The sequence below is a fragment of the Rhinolophus hipposideros genome (genome assembly GCF_964194185.1).
Source record: "Rhinolophus hipposideros genome assembly, chromosome: 18".
NCBI lineage: Eukaryota > Metazoa > Chordata > Mammalia > Chiroptera > Rhinolophidae > Rhinolophus > Rhinolophus hipposideros.
In genome coordinates this window covers 30,374,592-30,390,979 of record NC_138064.1, presented here as the reverse complement: position 1 = coordinate 30,390,979, position 16,388 = coordinate 30,374,592, and the positions used below count along the sequence as shown (strand labels likewise).

Genomic DNA, 16,388 nt, shown 5'->3' with positions numbered 1-16,388 from the left:
AAACATGTCTGAAAGGAAAGAACAGAACAAAGCTCCAGAAAAACAACTAAACAAAATGGAGACAAGGAAGCTACCAAATGCTGAGTTTAAAACACTGGTTATAAGGATGTTTAATTAACTGGGGGGAAGTGTAGATGAACTCAGTGAGAACTTTAACAAAGACATAGAAAACAGTGGAGATAGAAAACATAAAAAAGAACCAGTCAGAAATGAAGAATACAATAACAGAAATGAAGAATACATTAGAGAGACTCAACAGTAGATTAGATGAAGAAGAGGACTGAATCACTGATTTAGAAGGTAGCAAAAAATACCCAATAAGAACAACAAAAAGAAAAAAATTTGTTTAATGAGGAGAGTATAAGGGGCCTCCAGGACAACATCAAGTGTACCAACATTCACATTGTAGGGGTACCAGAAAGAGAAGAGAGAAAGAGCAAAGAATTGAAAACCTATTTGAAGAAATAATGATGACAAACTTCCCTAATCTGGTGAAGGAAATAGACATACAAGCCCAGGAAGCACAGAGTCCCAAACAAGATGAACCAAAGAGGCCCAAATCATGACACATCATAATTAAAATGGCAAAGGTTAAAAACAAAGAAAGAATCTTAAAAGCAGCAAGAGAAAAGCAAATAGTTGCCTACATAAGAGCTCCCTGAAGATGGTCAGCTGATTTCTCAACAGAAACTTTGCAGGCCAGACAGGGGTTGGCAGAAAATATTCAAAGTGATGTGAAGCAAGGACCTACAACTAAAATTACTCTCCCCAGCAAAGTTATCAGTTAGAAACAAAGGACAGATAAAGACCTTCCCAGAAAAAAAAAGAAAAAAAAAAGCCAAAGGAGTTCAACACCACTAAACCAGTATTACAAGAAATGTTACAGGGACTTCTTTAAGAAGAAGAAAATAAAAAATATGAATTATAAAGTGGCAATAACTACATATCTATCAACAATTACTTTCGATGTAACTAGATTAAATACTCCAATCAAAAGATAGGGTGGCTGACTGGATAAGAAAACAAAACCCTTATATATGTTGCCTGCAAAAGACTCCCTTCAGATCAAACAACACACACAGACTGAAAGTAAGGGGATGGAAAAAGATGAAAATAGAAACAAACATACAAACAAAATCTAGGGCAGTAATACTTACTCGTATACCAGAAAAAATATACTTTAAAGAAAATGCTATAACAAGAGACAAAGAAGGATCCAGTAATCCCACTTCTGGGTATTTATCCAAAGAAACCCAAAACGATTCTTTGAGGGGGCATGTGCATCCATACGTTCATTAGAGCATTATTTATAATAGCCAAGATATGGAGGCAGCCTAGTTGTCCAAATGGATAAAGAATAGGTGGTACATATATATAATGGAATAATACTCAGCCACAAAATAGAATAAAATCTTACCATCTGCAACAACATGAATGGACCTAAAGGATATTGTACTGAGTAAAGTAAATCAGACAGACAAAGACAAATTCCATATGATTTCACTTACTTGTGGAATCTAAACAACAAAATAAACAACCAAAACAGAAGTTAACTCATAGATACAGAGACCATTTTGCTGGCTGCCAGATGGGAGGGTGGTTGCAGGGGCAGGTGAAAAAGGGGAAGGAATTAATAAGCACAAACTGGTATTTATAAAATAGTCATGGGGATGTAAAGTATAGCATAAGGACTATAGTCAATAATATTATTATAACTATGTACGGTGCCGATGAGTACTTGATTTATCGGGGTGATCACTTTGGAAGTTATATAAATGTCTAATCATTATGTTGCACACTTGAAACTAATATTGTATGCCAACTGTAATTGAAAAATTGAAAAAAATATTTTAAAAATGAGATTATATCACAAATATTACTCTTCAGTTTGCCTTTTGATTCAATAAGTATATTGTAAACATTCTCCCACATCCATCCGTACAGATCTGTTCTTTAATTTTAATGGCTACTTAGATTTCATTTTATGGCTGCATTATGTGATTTATGATATATGTATTTAGGGAAAGAGGAATTTGCTATTACAAATAATGCTGCAATGAATACATTTATTCAAATATCCCTATGCTGTTCTAAAATAGATTATAGAAGTGAAATTGTCAACTCAAAGGTTCTTGTGCTTAAGAGCTTGATAAGAACTGTCAAATTGCTCTTTAAAGATGTTGCAATTACACTCCAGCCGAGGTATGACATCTCCACAAACTTTTCAACATACATTTTATAATCTCTTTAAATTTCTGCCATCCCAAAACATTTAAAAAAAAAAAACAGTAACAACCAGGATCTCATTTTTAGCACCATATATCTATGGTCATTGGTAAGATTGAGAAACTTTTCATATTTTGGACCATTTGAAGTTCTTATTTTGAGAACTGCCTATACATGTCATTTGTTCTTCTCTGATATCTGTCTTTTTTTCCCTCTTGATTAACATAAGTTATTTTGTATGTTTGAGATAGTAACAAATTGTCATGATGAATACCTCCTCCCATATCTATTAAGTTTAGTATGTTAAATATTTGGTAGATATTTTCTCTCATCATATTATGTTTTGTTAACTTTTTTTAAGTGGTGGGAGTAACATTTATTTTTTTTATTTTTAAAAATTCTTTTTATTTTTCAATTATAGCTGACATTCAATATTATGTTAGTTTCAGCATAGTGGTTAGACATTTATATAACTTATGAAGTGATTTCTCCCTTAAGTCTAGTACCCACCTGGCACCATATACAGTTATTACAATATTATTAACTATATTCCCTATGCTGTAGTTTACATCCCCATGACTATTTTGTAACTGCCAATTTGTACTTCTTAATCCCTTCACCTTTTCACCAACCCCAAATCTGGTAACCATTAGTTTGCTCTCTGTATCTATGAGTTTGTTTCTGTTTTGTTTTTTCATTTATTTTGCTTTTTGGATTCCACATATAAGTGAAGTCATATGGTACATCGTTCTCTGTCTGACTTATTTCACTTAGCATATTACCCTCTAGGTCCACCCATGGTGTTGCAAATGGTAAGATTTCATTCTTACCATTTCATTTATGGCCAGGTAATATTCCATGGTATATATGCACCATATCTTCTTTATCCAATTGTTTATTGATGGACATATGCTATTTATCCGAAGAAATCCAAAACACTAATTTAAAAAGACATATGCATCCCTATGTTCATTGCAGCATTGTTTACAATAGCCAAGATGTGTATTGTTAACTTTTATTATGTCATAGTATCTTTTGTCTCTAGTATATTTAATTTGACAGTAGTCACATCTGTCAATCTTTTCATTTATGATATTTATGCTTCATGTCATACTTAAGCTTTAAACAAATACATATAGAGGCAAAGGCATACTTGCATACATCTTAAATGTTTAAATATCTGGTATATTTAAGGAACTGAAAACATTAGACCAGGTCGTACAAGGATAATTATCATGTAAGATGGTGTTAGAAATTAGTGGGACCAGTATAGACTAGGGCCAGAATGGTGACTTCTGGTGAATGCAGTTTACCTAATCTGTATAGTGTAGTTGTAATTTAGTCTCTAATATCACTAGACGCATGTACTGAAGATATGTGTTGAGGAAAAGTCATTCTGGATTCTCCTTACTCAAATAGGGGGACTGAATGAAAGGGGTTGCCTATTGTCACGAGTTAGCAACAGATATAAAGTGTTAGCAACAGCCTATAAAGTAAAGTGAAAGCTTATAAACTGAAACGTATAAGTAAAATCCATGTACATATTAAAATGAGAAGAGTGATGAGTACAACAAATGTGTAATGTTATCATTAAGTCTGAAACAAAGAGTGAAGGCTGGTAGCCAACACCACTGTGTCTAGTCCTGTGGCAATTGCAACGAAGTGATCACTGGTATGAATGAACATCTGGCCCACTGTTTGTTTCTCTAGTTACTGGAGTTGGGATGTCACTGCTGCCAGTCAGACACAACCAAGGTCCTTTGCTCTGAATGTATATTCATCATGCAACCTTCCGATCATTATCTGGTTTCCTAAGTAGATGGCCCTACTGGGAAGGTAATGCTCAGATTAACAACTGTCAATCTTCCGATTACCTTGGCAGATATGTGTCTCATTATGAATTATTGAATTCTTTACTAAAGGAGGTGATGTTTTGCATCATCTATTTTTTTTAATCCACCAATTGTTCCTCTAGTGACTAGTTCATTTTGTAACAACTAGTTTACAAGCTAATAGAGACAATTGCCTATATAGTCCATTGTCTGACTTCATCATCAATATGCCTCCATCACTAATATTCTAGCGTGATGCTAACAAATGTTGAATAACTTTTCTTTTTGTTACTTTTACCCAGTGACATCCACTGCCATGCAGGTGGCATTCCGTATAACACACATGTGCTGGCAATCATTGTGAAAGAAAGTAGAGAAGCGGGAGAAGGGTCATAAAGGGTTGAGGAGGTGAAGCACTTCATAGTTTATCAAGATATAACAACTGGCACCTAGTATTTTATGTACTGGGAATAATAATTCTTGGTCTCATGTGATTTGGGGCCCCATAAGCAGATTTTCCAAGGACTCAGCAAATGTGGCTGAATAAATAATCCCTGTATCTGCAGAACTGAAATATATTCTGGTCTTCTGACACCCCTCATAAATGCTGTATTCAGCCCCAAAGTTACTGCGATTCATTGGCATGGTAGATAATACACATGTGTGAATGTTCACAAAAAGACAAATCAATAACTTGGGGTTATTTGTTGTTAAAGAAACAAGTGATTGATGAAGACTATAATGTGAACAATTTTGAAAGCTAAAAAGAGAGGAGGGAAAATGCACAGAGGAAGGAAATTTCGTTGTTTCAACAAGAATTTTTTGAGCACTTACTCTGTGCCAGGTTCTGCTTTCTGCATTTGGGACACAATGAGCAATAAAAACCCAACTTTCTTCCCTCTTAGAACTTAATTCTGGCAAGAACAGACAGCCACTAAACAACAGACACACTAAATAAGTAAATTATCAGTGGGTGGGTTGAGATTTTTAAATGGGCTGGTGGTGGGGCAGAGCGGCTCAATGGAGTGAGGAGCTGAAGGAGGTGAGGGAAGGAGCCATTTGGGTATGTGGCAGCAGCACATTCCAGACAAAGAGAGCCAGCAGTAAAGCCCTTTGCATGGCTGTGATTATGAAAGTTTTCTGTGTTTAAAACAAACAAACAGACATATAAACTGTTCTCTAAAGATCCCAAAGCCTCCCTCCCTACACGGGCCAAAAAGCTAAAGGTAGGTACGGGTGTACACTTATCCACCCAGGTAATGAATGGTTAGTCCTAGTTTTAGATCCCATGCAGAGACAAAAAAGAACAAGGTTATTTTATGGCTGATAGTATGTACTTGCAAGGGAAGGAGACGAGTGAAGAAGAGGGGACCTCTTCATGAACTTCTTAATTAGCAATGTGGCTTCTAGCTCACGGAAAATGAAACCCACTCTAGTCCAATATGGTCTGCCAAGAAGCTCCTGCTAGACAGGATTTTGATGGATTGCTGGGGGTGAGGCTTTAGGGAGCCAGAAGGAAGATGTTATTATTACCCCAGTTAAGGGGACCATAGGGAAAGCAGGGGTCACAGACGAATGCGTGACGCCAGAGGATGCCATGAGTCACTCATCATCACTTGTCATTTTTCAGCCTGAGATAAGATGCTTGGCAGAGGACTGGGTAGAATGACAAGATCGCCAGACCATACCTGCTCTGCCACATACTTCCAGGTCTCTGACAAGAGACTCAGCTGGGGCTCAGTTTCTTCATCTGTAGAATTGGGAAATAACAACACCTGGCTGATCTACTTATTAGGGCTTTTGTGAGAATAAAATGAAGCAACAGGGGACACTGTTCTGTAAGTAATCAAATGCTATCCAAACAGAAGATATTATTATTCTCAAGCCTTTTATTCTCATCAAATACCTGATATGACGTTTGATTCCTTTAACTCCAACCCTGGAAATAATCTGCATTTTCAGGATGAAAGTAACCTCATTCTTGCTGGTTTACTGTCCAGTCTCCCCCACAAAAGCTGGAATGGCCAAAGGGTAGGGAGAAAGTTCAGAAGAAAATCTAGCACCATTGTATAGGTTATGAAGCAGCATAGGAAGAAAATCAATGTTCTACCTCTTTTGCTTCTAGAATAGAAATAAACAGGTAACGTCTATGTCTGGGGGAAACCTTCCAGCATCTGCTCTGAGATTTTGATATTTCTGTGGCTCTGGAGAACACAGAGGCCAGTGGGCTGGGCTCACCTTTGCCCTTGCTCTCCTCTTTGGGTTCTTATCTGACCTGAGCTTGGTCAGGTGATCTCGGCCACAGGCTTGCTTTTCTCCTTGACTGCTGATTTTCCTGAGACACGCATCATTCTCAAGGTCAGACCTTCCCATGCAGTACTGAAGCTGACAAATCTAATCTCTCCAGCAAACAGATTATGCTGCTGCAAAACCTCAAAAAAGTCAGAGGAGGGACATTTCCCTTGGCTTGAAATTTTAAGCTACTTTCAGTCCAATCTCACTCTCTATGATTTTCTTCAAGGGGGCCTAAGGGCAAAAAAAGAGGGCTTTCTGTCTCTTATTGAATATCCCTCTTTCCAGCCTCAGTCAGACCACTCAGAAAACACTCCCTCCAGCTTTTATCAGCTTAAACCTGGCATAGACATGTGGTGTGTGAAAGGATATAGGCTGTTATTCAGTGCCTCTGGCATATCACGTTAAGATGAAAAACATAAGTTTGCTACTTAAAGGGGAACTGTCAGTCCAAGGTCATCATTCCCCAGCAGGCCCTAGTACAAGCCACACCACAAATAAGGTTCTGGGTGTGGGACAAGGGCCTGCTTAGTGTCTCCATTTGGGAGAAGCCAAGAGAACAGCATTTCCTCCAAATACCAGATCAATCATTTAGGGGCAATTCGTCTTCTACTAAAATGATCTCAAGTTCACGACTAATAAGACCACAGCTGCCTTTTTATGGTTGAGTTACCCACACACAACTCGGCACCATACTCTAGGTCAGGTCATAACTGCGTAATAGGCCTCAAACTTGGCAATTGCAGGTTCTTCTGTTTTTTCCTTGCCCAACCCACACTGAATTACACACTGACCAAAGCTCCCCTAGAGTCACATGGAATGAGGATTTGGCTCCAAATATCGACATTTGCAGCCCAAAATGGAGGCCTCTCTGGGCCAACTAACTTTTTCCATTTCACTTCCAGAGGGCTACCATTCTCTTTCCAGAGCCCTATGTAAAATTCACTAGGCTGTATTTTCCTGTTCATGGTCCAGGTTATGCAAACGTAGATAGGGGAATCACAGATGGTCCTTAAACTATAAAGTTACCCCAAATTCAAGAGCAAAATAAGACCCAATTGTTTACAGAATGAACTTGAACTGCAAGGGGCACAGAGGGAAACAGATCTGTGGGAGAGAGGAGGAAAAGAGTAAATAAAATTTTGTCTTTGTTTCCCTTCTTTTCAAAATCAATTTCGCCAAATTGTTAATTATCCTTGAAAGGATGTGAAGTTCAGTAAGGAGGAAGTCAATGTTAGCATTTCGGATGTCCTGGCATATGTCATGTGCAGTCTCTGGGACCTCCAATATGACACAAACTGACACGTTGCTCCAAGCACATGCTCTACATTACCATTATATTTGCGTAATTGATCCATTCCTGGCACGTAAAGCCCTGACCTCTCGGTACTGAGGGATTAAAATATCAGGCACAGGGTTCAAACTGTTGTCCCAATGTAGAATGTTAGCTTCTTTTATTTGGCTGTCTGTGTTTCTGGACTTTCAGCGTGTTATAACAATGTAACACTCAAGTCAACTAGTGGACACTGGTCTAAAGATCAGGAAATTGGGGTTCATTGCTCTCCTTCCTGCCTTCCCATTTTCATCTCATATTTCTACATTGCCTCATTAGCACTCCATCCTGGGACTATTGCAGAGCTGAGCACAGCGCCTTGGACAGAAAGATGATGAGTGCGTGACACTGAGATGCTTACACCCTTCTATAGTCCCGCCTTTCTCATGAATCGATCCTGCATGTTGACACTACATTTCTTTTGCTTAAAATTCTAGAATAATGTACTGTGGCTCAACTTTGTGCTATTTACCTAAGAATGTCTTTATTTAAATCTTTGACCAAATAATGAAAATAAGACATAAAGGACAGAGCTCTGTGATGTTTTGCTATAGTCCTTCCTCTCATTTCCACCTACACTTGTAGATCCAGCCTGTCTGTTTTTCATTTATAAGAATCTCAATCCAATTTAATTCAATGTGAATTTACTAATGTCCAGAAACTTGAATAAAAGAGGAAAACATTGTTTCAACCTTCAAAGAATTGGTTAGATAGAGAGTATGTGTGTGTGTGTATCAGCCGGAGGCAGGGATCAGGGAGGCAGGAATTGGGAGGTTGAGGGATAGAAGGAGTGGTTAGAAGGAGTGGTTAGGAGGGATAGAAGGAGCATATATCAATAGCCACCGTTCAAAGCATACAAAACTTTACCAAAAAGTGCAAAATGCCCCAGGGTTTAAAAGAGAGAATGATTGCACTTGATTGTGGAAATTCAGAGGGGCTTTAGAAAACAGCGTATTCCTTGCTTCTCATATCACTGCTGATCATCATTCCCATGTCTGTTCTCCATAACTTTTCGTTTGGAGTTTCGACCATCAGTTTATTTCAACTTTTCTCTTTCCTCATCACAGCTACCCACCAACTCCTGCCCACTCTTCCACCTTCAACACCTAGAGGATTTTCTTTCACTTTTACCAACTATCATCTTCAAAATCTCTAACAATCATGTTAGCATTCCAGTAAGCTGGCTCCACCCTCCATTATCAACTCCAAACTCAGCTACCCACTTAAAGAGTCACACCTTAACCTTCATCACCACTTGAAATTGCTCCACTCCAATAATGCAAACTTTCTCTGTTGGATGATGCCCTGGCCCCTCTTCCATTTCTCTTATCATTTTACATTTAATAAACTTTTGTTCTTTGTCCACATTCTGATGTTCATTCTATCCCTTGATCCTTCACAATCTTCTACTACCTCCACCCCAATTTTGGCTTTAGTTATTTTCTTCCCTAGCCTGGAGTTTCTAGTTAGCCTATTAAATAATGCGTTTGCTTTCAAGGTAGAATCCCTTGACATGCTACCATTATAGCTCTGTCAATCTTCGACTGCCTTGCTTCAGTGAGGGCTTCATAGTGACACTTCCAATAGATTCACATACCAAGTTTTTCAATACTTGAAAATTTTCATTAACAAAATCAAGTATCAGCTTTTAGTTTTCAATTTCAATTAATTAAAATTAAATAAAATTAAAATTTTATTTTCTCAAACACATCAGCCACATTTCAAATGCTCAATAGCCACATGTGACTAACGGCTGCCATACTGGATAGTGCAGAATGGATGATGTGATGTTCTCTCCAGACTCAAGCCTATCACTAGCTTGAGTCTTGCTCTTCCTTCACTAGGTTGTCTAAGGAAGACACATCTTCCTTAACCACCCTATCCCCATTACTCCTCTAAATCCTCCCTACCAACCTCAGGATCTTGTTTAATTTATTAGTCCCCTCCCCCGCCCCTGCTTTCTCATTCCCATCAGTGGTTTCTCCTAGTCCTGATTCCTCCTCTTTTTTTGTATCAGTGGTTCTACAGGCCAGAAGCAATAGCATCACCCAAAAACTTGTTAGAAATGTACTTCTCATCTTATGGCTCTCTGAGAAGGACCATGGCAGTTGGCGAGAATAAGCATCTTATGAAACGCAGCAAGAAGGGAGCCAACAAGAAAGTGACTGACCAATTTTCTAAGAAATATTGGTAAAATGTGAAAGCACCAGCTATGTTCAATACAAGAAATATTGAGAAAACACTAGTCACGAGAACTCAAGGAAACAAAATCACATCTGATGGTCTCAAGGGTCATAATTTTTGAAGTTGGGCCTGGCTGATCTGCAGAATGATGAAGTTGCATTTAGAAAATTCAAGTTAATTACTGACGATGTTCAGGGCAAAAACTGCCTGACTAATTGCCATGGCATGGATCTTACGCATGACAAAATGTGCTCCATGGTCAAAAAATGGCAGACCATGATTGAAGCTCGTGTTGATGTCAAGACTACTGATGGTTATTTGCTTCATTTATTCTGTGTTGGTTTCACTAAAAAACGCAGCAATCAGTTTCAGAAGACCTCTCATGCTCAGCATCAACAGGTCCACCAAATCTAGAAGAAGATGATGGAAATCATGACCCAAGAGATACAGAAAAATGACTTAAAAGAAGTTGTCAATAAATTGATTCCAGATAGCATTGGAAAAGACATAGAAAAGACTTGCCGATCTATTTATCCACTTCATGATGTCTTTGTTAGAAAAGTCAAAATGCTGAAGAATTCCAAGTTTGATTTGGGAATACTCATGGAGTTTCACAGTAAAGGCAGTAATTCTGGAAAAGCTACTGAGGATGAGATAGGTGTTAAAGTTGAACGAGCTGATGGATATGAGCCCCTAGTCCAAGAGTCATTTAAAATTCAGACTTTTCATAGTGACAAATAAAACCCATTTGTGATGTTTTTGAAAGAAAAAAAGAAATGTACTTCTCAGCCTCATCTCACACCTACTGAATCAGAAACTCTAGGGGTGGGCCACACTGTCTGTGTTTTCATAAGCCCTCCAGGTGATTCTGATGCCAGCTACAGTTTGAGAACCACTGGTTTATAGAAAAGTGCACTTGAAAGATATACAAAAACTAATAAAAGTGGTTACCTCTCTATTGTGGGGGACAGGGGACAAGTGGATGGATAGAAGGCTAGAAGTGAGAATTCTTACATTTTTATGACTTTAGAATCATTTAAATTAAATGGTCGAGTCAAGTTTTTTAAAAAGAGGAGGACTTTTACAATATACTGATGGGGTTTTCCTACCCCCATTTTGTTTCATTTGGTCTTGGGTAGGGTTTGGACCTCAGTAAATTTTAAAAGCTCTCCAGGTGATCCTATAAAGTACACAATTAAATATGTTTTAGTATTTTCACAGAACTGTGTAACCATCACCTCAATCAATTTTGTAACACTTTCATCAATCATTCCAGAAAGAAACCCCATACCTATTTCCACTTCCCCCCAACTTTCCCCAGACTTATATTATTTTTTAGATAAACATTTTATTACTAGCAATTGAAGAAAAAATACCATTAACCATGATATATTTAGGAGAAATATATTTTTCAGATATTCATATTAATTTTGGCAATAATAAAATATCTCTCTGGGTCACAGTTACTTCCTTAAGCCTCAAACTTTTTTTTTTTTTTTTCACTTTTCAAAATACATAGAGTATGCAAAGTTTTCACAAGCCCTCCAGGGGCTTTCTGCAAACAATAGTCAAAGCTGCTTTTGACCTGGAGGTGAACTGGGTCCTCAATGTAAAGAGAAAAAGGATCTCTTCTTATTCCCAACTACTAAAAAGAGTCCAAATTTACACAGGGGTGGGGGAAGCACTGAAGCAAGTCAGCCAATGCTGAATGAAGGCCTCTACCCAAACCAAACCAAAAAGGAAAAAGATAGGGCCCAGAGGCTTTGACTCAAACTATGCTGAGGATCCTAGGAAAAGGCCGGGGAAAGCCACTAGGACAAACAAAAGACGGGAATATTTAACTGAGCCTTGAAGGGAACTTTCTAAACAGCGCTTTCCTTGATCTCGTAGGGCCAGAGGATGATAAAATGGTTTGTGGGCTCTGGCTGGTGCCACAGGGATGAGAGGTTGCTATGACCCCCACCCCTCCCCACTCGTCTCTGAGGACTGCTTTGTTCTTCCCAGCCCTCAGGGCTTGTGTTCTGTTGGAGGCTAGGACAGTTTTTGTTATCGACTAGACATATCAGTTTCAATGACAATCATCCTCCTAAACACACATGTTATTTCTCATGATTTCCTCCTTTGCTCTGAAAAATGTGAGTTTTAAAGGGAAAGGGGAAAAAAAATATGTGGTAAGAGAAGAAAGAGACTATAGCAACAGGGAAGTTAAATGATGACCCAGAGAACCCTCTCTCTCACATGCACATGAAGAAATACAATTCTTGAGAGCGGGCACCAAGCAAGTCAACACAGGTTGCCACATAAAGAATCTTGAGACAAAAGATAGAATAGATATCTTGGGAGGGGAGGGAAATACCACATGCAATGAAGTGAAATGAGAAGGAAGGATGATGAAGGGCAAAGGACAAAAAAAAATCCCTAGCTAATAACATGTACTTTCCTTCCTTCCTAACACAATGACCCACGTGACTTAATGAAGCCAGTGAGTTCTCAGACTGATGTAAAAGTTCCAAAAAAAATACTCCTCGGCAGAGGCCCCTGGGTAAATGGTGTCATGTCTAATTTCTCTAGTTTCTATGATTTAGAGCAGACCCAGGATCTGAAATTCACACCAGCTCTTTGTGCGCTGGGTCCGGCACTGGCAGGGCCCAGGCTGGGGTAGCAGGAACGCAGACTTCCTATGTGATTTCACCACCGCAGCCCTGCTTTGTCTCACGTTTAAAATAATTTGCCAGGTAAAAATACACTTCTCAGAATCACAGAGTGAAAAATGTACTTAACAATTCAATCCCCGTAAGTTTGGGATTGACAGAGAAAGTGCAGCCAAGGCTAATTAAATTACCCTACATGTATTTAAACGGTGGTTTCACTGGTGAGTTTATTAATTCGCATTATTATCATTGTTATTAATACCACAAGTCTGTAAATTATGTTTTTCATGAGATAGCAGAATGTTCAAGCTGTTCTCTCTTAATTAAACTATTTAACTATTGGTTTCTCTCCTGAGTACTGTTCTTAGTAAGCAAGCCTTATCTGTCCTAAGGTCCATGGCCCCAAGGGGCCCGTTCTGAGTTATTTTTGTTCATCACTTTTTGGAAATCATTAAAAGCTACAGAGAATATTTTTGACTTCTTTCTGCTTTTGCCAATAATTCTCACAATCAAAATAAGTATGGTTTATGATGTCAGATCCTTGCAAGGTAGTTTCCCTGAACTTAACTGATTTGCAAAACTCGGACTCCCAGGTTTACATCCAGTGGAATCAGAACTGCTTTTTATCCCTCAGAGACAATTTATGGTATATATAGACGAGTTCTGTGCAGTCATATCAGCCCCACGTTATTAAAAATCAATTGTCAATTGTACACATGCTCATTTGTCCAATAATTGTGGACAAATTTGAGAAGAAATAACTGAAATGAGCAAAATTTAGCTGTAAAATACATTATGTAAGCAATCCAAGTCTTCCTGATTCAACAAGAGTTTTTCAAATGTGTGCAAGACACTTCCTAATGTTGGGACAAAACAATTTTGGCTTCTAGGCTTTACTATTCACAACATGGTCCCTGGACTGGCAACACTGGCGTCACCTGGAGCTTGTTGGAAATGCAAATATCAAACCCATCCCAGGCCTATTTAATCAGAATCTGCGCATTATGAACATCCTCAACTGATTCGTATGCACATTAAAGTTTGAGGAGTGCTGCTTGCATATGGAGCAATCGAGAGAGATGACTTCTCATCCCACCCCACTAGCAGCGTCCTACACCCATGATTTTCTTCTCCAAACCCTGAAATATGTTGACAAACTTGGAATTATATCCAAATATATTCCCATCCTGAAGAAATTTTAATGCAACTTATCATGTATATATATATGTCAAAATAAACAATATAAATGAAATATCTATTGCCAAGATGGTCTGTCCTGCGACTCATGCTGGTTTGCATTGAGGATAACTGACCTCATCCTCTATGATACAATCACCTTTTTACTGCATGCCCCAGAGATTGCTAACATTATGTAATGAAAAAGTCATCAGAATATAGTGGCCTGCTGATATACCTTCCCCCCCAAAAAAAACTTGTAGTAAAAGAAAAGGAACAGATAAAAGATTGCATAATACTAATTGGTAAAGTAAATGCCAATTTTAAGTCTACTTTTCTCCCTATCATGAAGGCCTCCTTGAATTTCATACCATGCAAAAGTAGTGTATTTCAGGAGCTACTTCTACTAATAACACCACTGTATATTTATTTGGTGCATCACACTTACTAAGTGATCTTGCATAATACAATGAGTTCTCTTAATTTTCATCTCAAATTAAGAAAAATCAATGTTCTCTCCCTCATAAAAATATTCATCCCAAATAACTTAGCATTTTAATAATCATAATTATGCTAAAATTCTTTGCACTGGAAAGAACTTACACTACTACAGTTCATGGCAAAAAGGAAGGAAGGAAGGAAGGAAGGAAGGAAGGAAGGAAGGAAGGAAGGAAGGAAGGAAGGAAGGAAGGAAAGAAGAAAGGAAATTGTAGTTCTTGGAGAAAGGTTTTCACTAAGAATTACTTTAAGCAAAAAAAGGAACACTTCTTAGAAAGACCACAACTTTACAGACATAGTTTTCCAGGTATTTTACACTAACTTCACCATCTTTGGGGGGATACAAACAGAATGTTTTTCACGTGTAGTAACTGTGATCCTCTTCTAAAAACAAGTACACCCTCTGGGTTTAAACATTCCCTTGGTGATATGTACAAGAATTTTCACTGTGGTACTAGTGCATTCTGACTTACTATGGAGGAGCTCTGGGAATCCCTAGCTCCTTGCATAAAAATAACTGTTCTGCTCCCTCCCTGAAACACTTTGCCAAAGACAGTACTGTACTAAAGCAAAAACTCTCAACTATTATTCATGGATATCTACGGACATCTCGATTTAAATTGTTTTAGAGTTGGTTCTAGGGTGGCTGCTTTGCATGGCTCCAGGTGATGTTTACTGATGCAGCATGACAAAGAGGAGAGGCCGAGATCATTAGCCTCTACTGCTGAGGAAGGGCAAGACTGCAAGGAGAGGCTCTGCAAGAACTTAGCTTGTCAGGACTGAGAAAAACAGCATGGAGAACAGGGGAGGGAAAAATAAGGGCAGTGTGGCAGCAGGTGGATAGTGGTGGAAGGAAGGCCACAGGGAGGGAATTAGCAAGAACTTGAGAGACTATGGGGACAAACTTGCTGTTGTGGTCAGGGTTGGGGTGAGCTACAGTATAAAACAGTGCCCAGGAAGTACCAGAGCTTATTCACACCCAGCACAGGTAAGGTACCTTGGAAGTTTGATTGCGGGAATGTGGGAACTGAAACCTGGTTCAGGACTGCTGTATAGAGGTAGAATGAGTAACATGATCCCAAAGGGTGGCTCTGAGGACTCTGTCATTGAAAAACAGGGGAGGGAGACAGGAGCATGTTCCTGTTGGGGCCTGGTGGGAACAAACAGAAGAACAAACCTCAGCAGGCAGCTTGGGTGTTATAAGACACACTCCTCCCGTATCAGAATCCTGATGAGAGACAAAAAAATCCAGGGACCCCTCATTCCTACTGATCTCTTTTTTCCAATGGCCAAAGGCCAGAAAAAAATTCAGTGTAGCATTCCTAAGCAGATGTCATCCTCTTGAATTCCACCACAATTCCTGATGGAACTGGAGAAATATTGGTATATCATAGAGCCTGAAGGATACCGAAGAGTACTCCAAATAAGCTGAGATGGGACAGGGAATGGGCAAGAGCAGAGGCTGAACAGGTGAAGCTTTAAGAGTTAAGAGAACAATCCATGCAGGGTGGAGTGGGATGGAAAGATTCCTAGTTCTGCTCAGTTGAGCTGTCTCTTAATGTGAGAATCATGAAAGGAAAGAAGGGGAACATTTACTTAGCACATAGATTATTCTTAGGCACACTGCTAGATGCCCACGATAAGCAAAACTGTTACTATAATCTGGGTCTGTAAGTGCATCATAGAACTTAGCTGTGAGGGTAAGGAGAAAACCTATCTTCTAGAGATTTTAGAATCTTACAGCTAAAAGATACTTTGGAGATATTGTAGATGAAATAGTCATAAGGGATAAAAGATGACCTAGTAATACAACATCAAAGCACTTTAAAAATTACAAATATGGAATACATATATGGAACTGTATCCTCTATTAGGAAAAATAATAAGCCAAGATTCTTTATGTGAGATCCAGTCTAACGGCTTTGCTTGAAAATGCACAATTGTTCATATGTCTATCAGTCTTTGAAAGAAAACTTCCTGAGGGCTGAAATAAGAATACATGACAAGGATCAGAACTTGAAGATGCTCAGTGTTAAAAAAAGTTTAATATTTACCCTATTATTCTGGGTAGTTAATATGGCGTAGTTAACATGGCAAGAATCTCAGCATTTCAGCATTTCTATGTGCATTTCTAGAAAATACTATGAATGTGGCAATCCTATACACCTTCTATGTCCACAAGAATCAAGGTACTAT

The 16,388-nt window shown here is 38.6% G+C and overlaps 1 pseudogene across 1 annotated transcript; it reads left to right on the top strand.

Moving 5' to 3' along the window:
• The first annotated feature begins 9,772 nt into the window (after positions 1-9,772).
• Positions 9,773-10,608, top strand: LOC308510421 (small ribosomal subunit protein eS1-like; annotated as a pseudogene). Its single transcript has one exon. The product of its transcript is annotated as a small ribosomal subunit protein eS1-like (transcript).
• Positions 10,609-16,388: the final 5,780 nt, after the last annotated feature.